This window comes from Salvia miltiorrhiza, chromosome 2, assembly GCF_028751815.1.
Source record: "Salvia miltiorrhiza cultivar Shanhuang (shh) chromosome 2, IMPLAD_Smil_shh, whole genome shotgun sequence".
In the NCBI taxonomy this organism is placed as follows: domain Eukaryota; kingdom Viridiplantae; phylum Streptophyta; class Magnoliopsida; order Lamiales; family Lamiaceae; genus Salvia; species Salvia miltiorrhiza.
This window is the reverse complement of record NC_080388.1, coordinates 52,561,167-52,569,320: the sequence shown is the minus strand read 5'-3', so window position 1 is coordinate 52,569,320 and position 8,154 is coordinate 52,561,167. Positions and strand designations below refer to the sequence as shown.

General features: G+C 40.6%; 1 pseudogene; it reads right to left on the bottom strand.

The window, feature by feature from the left end:
• Positions 1 to 231: 231 nt before the first annotated feature.
• Positions 232 to 1,065, bottom strand: LOC131009722 (FT-interacting protein 1-like; annotated as a pseudogene).
• Positions 1,066 to 8,154: the final 7,089 nt, after the last annotated feature.

Below are 8,154 nucleotides of genomic sequence, written 5' to 3'. Positions count from 1 at the left end.
AATAGCAATTTAAAATTAAACAATAGGCCATTTTAAATAGGGAAAAAGGTGCAGATAAGCCCTCCTAGGTGTAGCTCTTATAGCGTATACCTCATCATTCTCACTGTGCGTGCAAATAAACCCTCAAACTCAAGAAAAAGGGTGCAAATACCCCACTCGCCCTAATCTCCGTTTTCTCACCGTTAGTCAGCATTTTTTTTTTTTGAAAAAATTCTGTGGGGCCCATCTTCTTCACATTTTTCTTGAATACAACACCTTCTTCACCATTATTATTTTCGGAATGGAGGGCAGCTTGCTCCTAAACCTGGGGTGCCTCATGACATGCAGCCCCGCTGCCAGCAGCAGCAGGCGCAGCGGCGTGACGTAGAGCAGCACCGCCGCGCAGAGGCAGAACACTAGGAATCCCTCCAGTTGAGCAGCGAGTGAAACCTCTCCCCCTGCGTCGCCACGTCCCCCACCACCGTCTGAATCCTCCCCACCACGCTCCTCAGCCTGTCGTACCTCATCCGCACCACCTCCCCCTGCCTCGACGTCGGGAACGTGTCGAACTCCTCGTCCAGCTCATCCGGCTGCACCGCCTCCGCCCACGACAGCCTCGCGTCCATGTGCGCCGGCTGCCTCGCCCGCACCCTGTACCTCCACAACCCGATCACGAACGTGTAGAAGAACGCCATCGGCAGGATTAGCTCCGGGTACCATATCAGTATCAGGAACAACACGTGCACCAGCACCGACGTCACCGGATTCTTCCAGTTGCACACATCCTCGAACCACCGGTTCATCGACATCACGCCGAAGAGGAGCGCCATCATCCTAAAGAAGTTGGCCAATCCGCTGCATGCTCCACATGTGCGAGTCCACATCCAGCATGTACTCCACCACCTCCTTCCTCAGCGGCGGCTCCGCTCGCCCCAGCCGCGCCGCCGCGATGTTCATTACCTGGTACCTCAAATTTTCAACCTGGTTGACCGTGAAGGGGTGGAGGTAGTGCATCTTGGGGAGTAAAGGTTGACCGTAGATGTAGATGGTGTGGGTGAGCGAGAGAGAGGTGGGGCCCACAGAAAATTAAAAAAATTAATAATGCTGACTAACGGTGAGAAAACGGAGGTTAGGGCGAGGGGGGTATTTGCACCATTTTTCTTGAGTTAGGGGATTTAGTTGCACGCACAATGAGAATGGGGAGGTATACGCTATAAGGGCTACACCTAGGAGGGCTTATATGCACATTTTCCCTTTTAAATAAGAAAACACAGTATTTGGCCACTAATTGAAAAAAAAAATACAAAATCTGATCATTTTTTTAATATATATTTTAGAATTATTTTGCCCTTAATTTGTGCGGACCAGATTCAAATTGGATTTGGGTTTGCGAGCGGATTAGGCACACATGACACTACTAGTGCCATTAGTGCCATATACTCGGTGCTGCACGAATGGTACTTATGATCATATATTAGTGTCATATACCTATATGTGCTTATATTATTTAGATGGTACAGTTATATGACAATTTTGAACACTTTCCCGTAGAGTTTAGATTATCCATTTAGGGTTTAGATTCCCTATTTAGGGTTTAGATTATCCATTTAGGGTGCTGCACAAATGGTACTAATAGTCATATTAGTGCCATTAGTGTCATATACTCTCTCTTATGTAGTGTTGCACGAATGATACTTATGGTCATATTAGTGCAATTAGTGCCTTTTATGGTCACTAGTACCATTCGTGCATAACGTTATTGGCACTAATAGTGTCAAAAGTACCAATGTACTTATATTTTATTTTTTCGATTGGTACTTTTGGCACTAATAGTGCCATATGTGTCTGACCCGCGCGCAAACCCGAATTCGACCTGAATCCGGTCTGCCTTAATTAAGGGCAAAACAGTCTTAACACGTAATAAATGGCCAGATTTTGTGTTTTTTCAATTAGTGACCAAATATTGTATTTCCTTCTTCAAAATGGCTATTTCAAAAGCGCTTTCATTTAAAATTGTACTTCTTCGGTTCCAAAGAATATGCTTACTTTTATTAAGACTACTCACGATCGTGACACTCATTCAACCCAACCTTACTCAATTTTTTAATAAAATATTTATTTTTCTCTCATCCACCTACACAACCCACAACCTAATATAATTTTTACTCCCATTGGTGACACCAACCCAACCTACATATTTTTAAACCCTTGCTAAAGTCTTTATTTGTTTCATTATGTTTCTTTTAAGTATTAAAATGTTTTGAGCTTAATACCTTTATTAAAAATAAGTAAAATTGGTAAATGTTTTTGCTAAAATAAGATGTATTCTATATCTTTTACCATTTCTTTTATTAATCGTACGATACTCGGTATATGTTATCCCTAGCTATATCGGGCTTCAACATTGCTAAAGAAGTTGAAGCTAGGTTGCTTAACCCAGCTGAAAATCCTGCTATAGTCCCAGGTTGATGGAAAAATCTCAGTTTGAAGGATCAACAATGCAGATGAGCTGATCGAGGTTCGTGCCCAGGCCACAAAGCACGAGGACTTTGTTGCACTCAATGTTAAGTTGATGGAAGCATCAGTTTAACCTAGCAGACTGGCTGAAGGACAACATGTTGACCCATGCCTAGATTCCCTCATGCCATATCATTCATTTGGTCAATAGGCTGAAAGAAAACAACATATCGAAATATGAAGAAGGCTCTGTCCAATGGCTAGATTCACTCTTCGATCTATATTCATACATCGTAAGTAACAGACGCATGGTAGAGGTGGGGGAAAACATGACAGCATATTGTTAAAATACATTCTTAGAAACCAACAATCTTCATGTATAGGAACTAGATCTTCATTGTAAATTTTCAGTAAATAACTTGTGAATATATTTGTAGTTCCTAGATTGGGCGTTTTCAATGTAAACATCCTAAGCCTAGCATTGAACACATTGAACCTTCAAACATGTTCTTCTTTGTAACAGTGTGTTCACTTAGTTGGATAAACACATCTGTAACTTCTTACAAAGTTGTTAAGACAAAATAAAGAAGTAAGGAGAAGTCGATGAGTAAGCTTTGAGTGAGAAGTCTGAAAGTAGGCGAAGTAACGAGATCACAATCACGTAAATTGCCAATGGGATCGCAACCGCGTAAATTGCCAACGAGACTACAACCATAGAAATTGCTAAGTATGAGACTGCAACCGTCTAAATTGCTAAGTAACGAGATTGCAACTGCGGAAATTGCTAAGTCAAGGTTAAGGGGATTACCCTGTGGATTCATGTTCGTGGATGCAGGAGAAGTTACTCTGAATCACGTAAAATATTTGTGTGTTGTACTTAAGTTTTCTTTTACGGTCTTGTTGCATGCATGCTTACCTTGCTAAACAAACAATTGTTAAGTCAATAAGACTTTGGTAAAAGAAAACTGATTGTGATTAACAATATGTACTTAAGTTTCAGACTTACCTTACTTGCAAAACCTTACTGCAGCGAGCTGACCTTATGCATTACAAACTGTTTATCAAAACCACATTAGACTGACTCAAGTCTCTTAATATGAGAATCAAAGAAAAAATTTCCTATAACACGAGTCTCGTAGTCCACCGAATTCTGCATGCTATATTGAACTGTATCTTTCTCTTACAGACTCATTATCAGTATAAGTTGTTCAATACTTTGAGAAAAAGTACCTACCTTTTATTAGGTTATACAATATCAGAGTAAACCACCGAACTACCCCAACCCAACTTGCTCTGGCCCCGGGTCCTTCCTTTCTATTCCTCGGTAAGCGAGAAAACAACAAAAAATTGTAAACTTGTGTATTCCCCTCCCCCCAATACACCAGTATATACTCGCCCCGGGACCAACAATATATATGAAAAAAGTAGTATTTCATTTGTCCAAAAAAAATAGTCCATTTTTGCTATTTTGGGACGTCCACAAAAATTAATCATTTTTCATTTTTTTGAAAACTTTTTATCACATGGCAAACCCCTTTCTCCAGTCACAATATAATTAAGTATCATTGTGTCTGTGCGTTGGCCTAGTGGTAGGAGGTTAATGCCCAAAACTTGAGATCTGGGTTCAAGTCCTCCGTCGCGTGTTCTTTGAATTTATTTATCTACTTATGTAATTTATCAACAAAAAATATCATTATTAACAATAATTTTTAAGTGGATCTCTTCTCCACTCACAATACATTCTTCAACTATTTTTATTAAAACTTGTGTCGTTCTTTTCTAGGACTATTTTTGTGACCGGATGGAGTAGTATTTATGATAGCGGAATTCAAGAATAATTAAATATTAGGATAAATATCATATTAAATCTCAAACTATACCCGTTTTATAAAAAATATCCTAAACTATAAGGAAAATTTTTAAAAATATTAAACTATTAGATTTGTATCAAAAATATCATGCATCTATTTTTTGGTCTCCAAAGTCATGACGTGGCTCGCCGGATGTCACAGTGTAATTTTTATTTTATTATTTTAAATAACATGACACAAAACAACTTCGTTTCGTGCCACAACATTTAGAAAAACGACATCGTTTTGTGTCACGTCAGTTAATTCAAATCACGTTGAAGGTCAATTTATCCAATGTCGACTTAATTTTTTTTAAATGATATGACATCAAACGATGTGATTTTGCGCCATATCATTTACAAAATTAAAATATAATTATATGGTGGCATTCGCCGAGCCATGTCCTGATTATGGGGAGTGAAAAATGGATGCTATACATTTTTGATATAAAACTAATATTTTGAGGTTTTTAGAGCAATTTCTTATAATTTCGGATATTTTTTATAAAATAGGTATAGTTTGGATTTTAATATGAGATTTATCCTTAAATATAATTAAGGTAGTGTAATAATGGAGAAAATATAAGATAGTCGAAAACAAATGTAATTGTTGATGTGGTGATTGAGATGTGGAGAGAAAATGGAGCAAGATAAGAGCATCCGCAATGGGGTTCCTTGATAGCCTACTAGATAGTGGTTGTGTTATTGAGTAGGTAGTGCTGCATTGGGGTTCCTTGATAGCCTACTTGATAACATTAGTTTTGATTTTATGTTTTTCATTTAAATTTTATTGCATAATTTAAATAACATATTTTTGTAATAACATTAGTTAAATACGCCATTAAACATAAAATTTAAAAACACCTAAAACATAAAAAAAAATTACATAAAAATTTAAAAACACCTAAAACATAAAAAAAATTACATAAAAATTAAAAACACCTAAAACATCATATTACGTCCTTAGTCTAGACCACGACGCGTGAGCACGTCGGCGACCATGGACGCGTGCAATGCCCTTTGTGCGTCTGTCATGTGCATCGTATCCGCGTTCAGGAGCTGCATATCGAGCTCCCTCTCCTTGATATCGTTCCTCCGCTGGTACTGGGCGGTGAATGCCCTCATCTGCTCGTCGGACCTGTCCAACCTCTCCACTATTTTCGGTGGAGGCTCCGAGCTCGTATGCGACGCTGCTGCCTTCCCTTTCCCCTTTGCAGCCTTCGCCGCCGCCTTCGCCGCCTTGTTGCCAATGGGCCGGACAGAAGAGATCTCCTCGCCCGACGCCGAGGTGGTGAAGCCACCCTCTTCCGTAGTCTTTGTCCTCTTGGAGGCATGCACGTCTCCAATGAGGTACATCGACTTGAACTTGGGATTGTTCCGGAGAACTTTCCACGCGTTCCAGAAATTGAAGGAGGCCCTTTGTGGGCTTCGAGACTTGAAGAGTTTTTGGGCCTTGTCACGAAGCATATCATCCGAATGACCGGAGGGTCAATTGTTGCGCGTCTCCACCCAAATAGCTTCCCAGAGACGCACATCCGCGCTCACCCGGGACCAGTGGCCTTGAAGTTGCTTGATCTTAAGGTCGACACCGAGGATGGGGTTCACACGTGCGCGTATCCGGCCCCAATACGCCTTTCCCTTCTGATCCGTCCCACGGATGGCGTCGTTGGTCTCCTCCGCCCAAATTTGGACGATGAGATCCGTATGCTCGGGAAGGTAAGTATGACGGATCCTTCCTTCCTTGTCGTGCTTGATTTTGGTGGCCATTTCCTTCCTTCGGCCGCCTTTCTTTGGTGGGGAGGCACTCTGCTGTGCACTGACCGGTTCCTCCTCGGGCGGGATCTCCTCCAAGTTGATTCCTCCCATATCGGGATGATAATCGGAGGAGAGATCGGGGCACCAATTTGGATCGTAGAAAGGGTTGTGTGGATCCATGACGAAGAAAATTCTTGAAGAGAAATGGAGGAGAAGAAAATTGGAGAAGAAGAGGTGTGAAGAAAAATGGAGAAGTTGGGGTTTTTTAAAGAGGAGAAGAAGAAAAAAAAAATTGGAAACGGTCGGTCAAAGTGCGCAAATCGAGGCATTGCAGTCAAAATTCGAATTTAAATTCGAATTTATCAATTTTTCCTTTTTTTTTTTTAATTAGGGCGCATGCATTGCACGCGCCTTCCCTCTCCCCCCCCTTCGAGCATACTCGAAGACTCGAGTATTGCTCGAGTACCTCCCCCCGCAACGCACCTACTCGAAGGCAACGCCTTCCTCGAGGAGCCACTCGAGGAAGGCGTTGCGGGTGCTCTAAATCCTCCATCCCTCTTTGCACTTGAAAATTAGCCTCCAAATGGCATAAAATTACGAGAATGTCGTGCTAGCACTATTCTTTCTACGGTATTGGAAGGAATTCCTTCCAATAGTACCAGACTCCTATATTATTATTATTATTATTATTATTATTATTATTATTATTATTATTATTATTATTATTATTATTATTATTATTATTATTATTATTAAATTAAATACAACTACTTGTTAAATTAAATACAACCACTCATGTGATAACTAGGGCCATCAGACAATCCAACTCAAAAAGATACTCCCTCCATTTCAGCTTTTAGTATCCAATTGATAGTAACACGAGTTTTAATAAAGTGATTTAGTGTATTGTGAGTGGAATAAGAGTCTCACATTTTATGTGAATGTTAAAATAATTAAAGTGGAATAAAGATCCCATATACTTTTAGGGAAAATAGAAATGAACACAAAAATGTGGAAATAGAAATATGGATACTAAAAGGGACCGAGGGAGTATAAAACATCTCGTATAACTCGCTGGATCACAAAATACATTACTATTATAGAACACAATGATGGTACTGATCGAACAAGTTCGTAGCTAGGCAAGAGCAATGGCAGAAAAGTGAAAGACTTGTTTTAATTTGGATGAGGGTAGAGGTGAACCGGAAGGCCGCAAGCCGGCCGGCATAGCCCTAAAAGCATCGAACAACATCTTCTCATTGGGGATAGCCTTTTCAAGTCTGAATCTGGTCACCAGATTATGCATGAACACCAAAATTGCAACCTTAGCATAGTCTTTTCCTGGGCACATCGGGGCCTTTGGATTTCGCGATCTCCATTTGCTCTGTGAGAAACAGAGGAATCACGTACAACAATGCTAATCTATCGAGGGATAGATGATCCGATTCTTTGTTGGAACAGCCACACCTTGGCTGCGATACAAGGAACAGGCAGAATTCTCTGCGCACACCACCTGCTCGACAAAAAACCTCAACCTGCAAAACAGAGTAGAAAAAGAAAAACAAGAATCGAAACTGTGTCGCGGCGCACCGCTGCCTTAAAAGCTATCTCGGCAGACCCTCCGGTGACAAGTCTCGTTGCCGAACGCTTCCCAAGGTTAACACAGCAATCCGTCAATTGCGTGCACTCGCCGAAGACGGAGTGGAGACGCTTTCAATTTATTGAAGAGAGAAAGGTGTATATCTATGTTCTGGAAAGAAGGAAATTCGCAGCCTATGTAGAGAATAAGGATTCCAGAATGTAGAGGAAGAAGTGTTTAATATAAAGAAGAAGAATAGCCGTTTTTGTGTATCCTAGATTGGAGTCGCTGCTTCCTTTTATTTTGGAGATGAGAGGAAAGTTCAAAACTCAAAAATCAGCCTCTGCCCACTTCCCCCAAAAACGTGTGTTTTGTTTTTCACATCCAATGACTAAGTCAAGGGCACAAAACAAAGAAATATGGGCTGGACATTAAGCCCAATGAAAGTTAATTTGGGCTGAGTGAGCTGCCGTGTTTTATTTCCTGCAACAAACCCCCACAAATGAAATACGGCAAAGGATGAAATAAGAGGAAC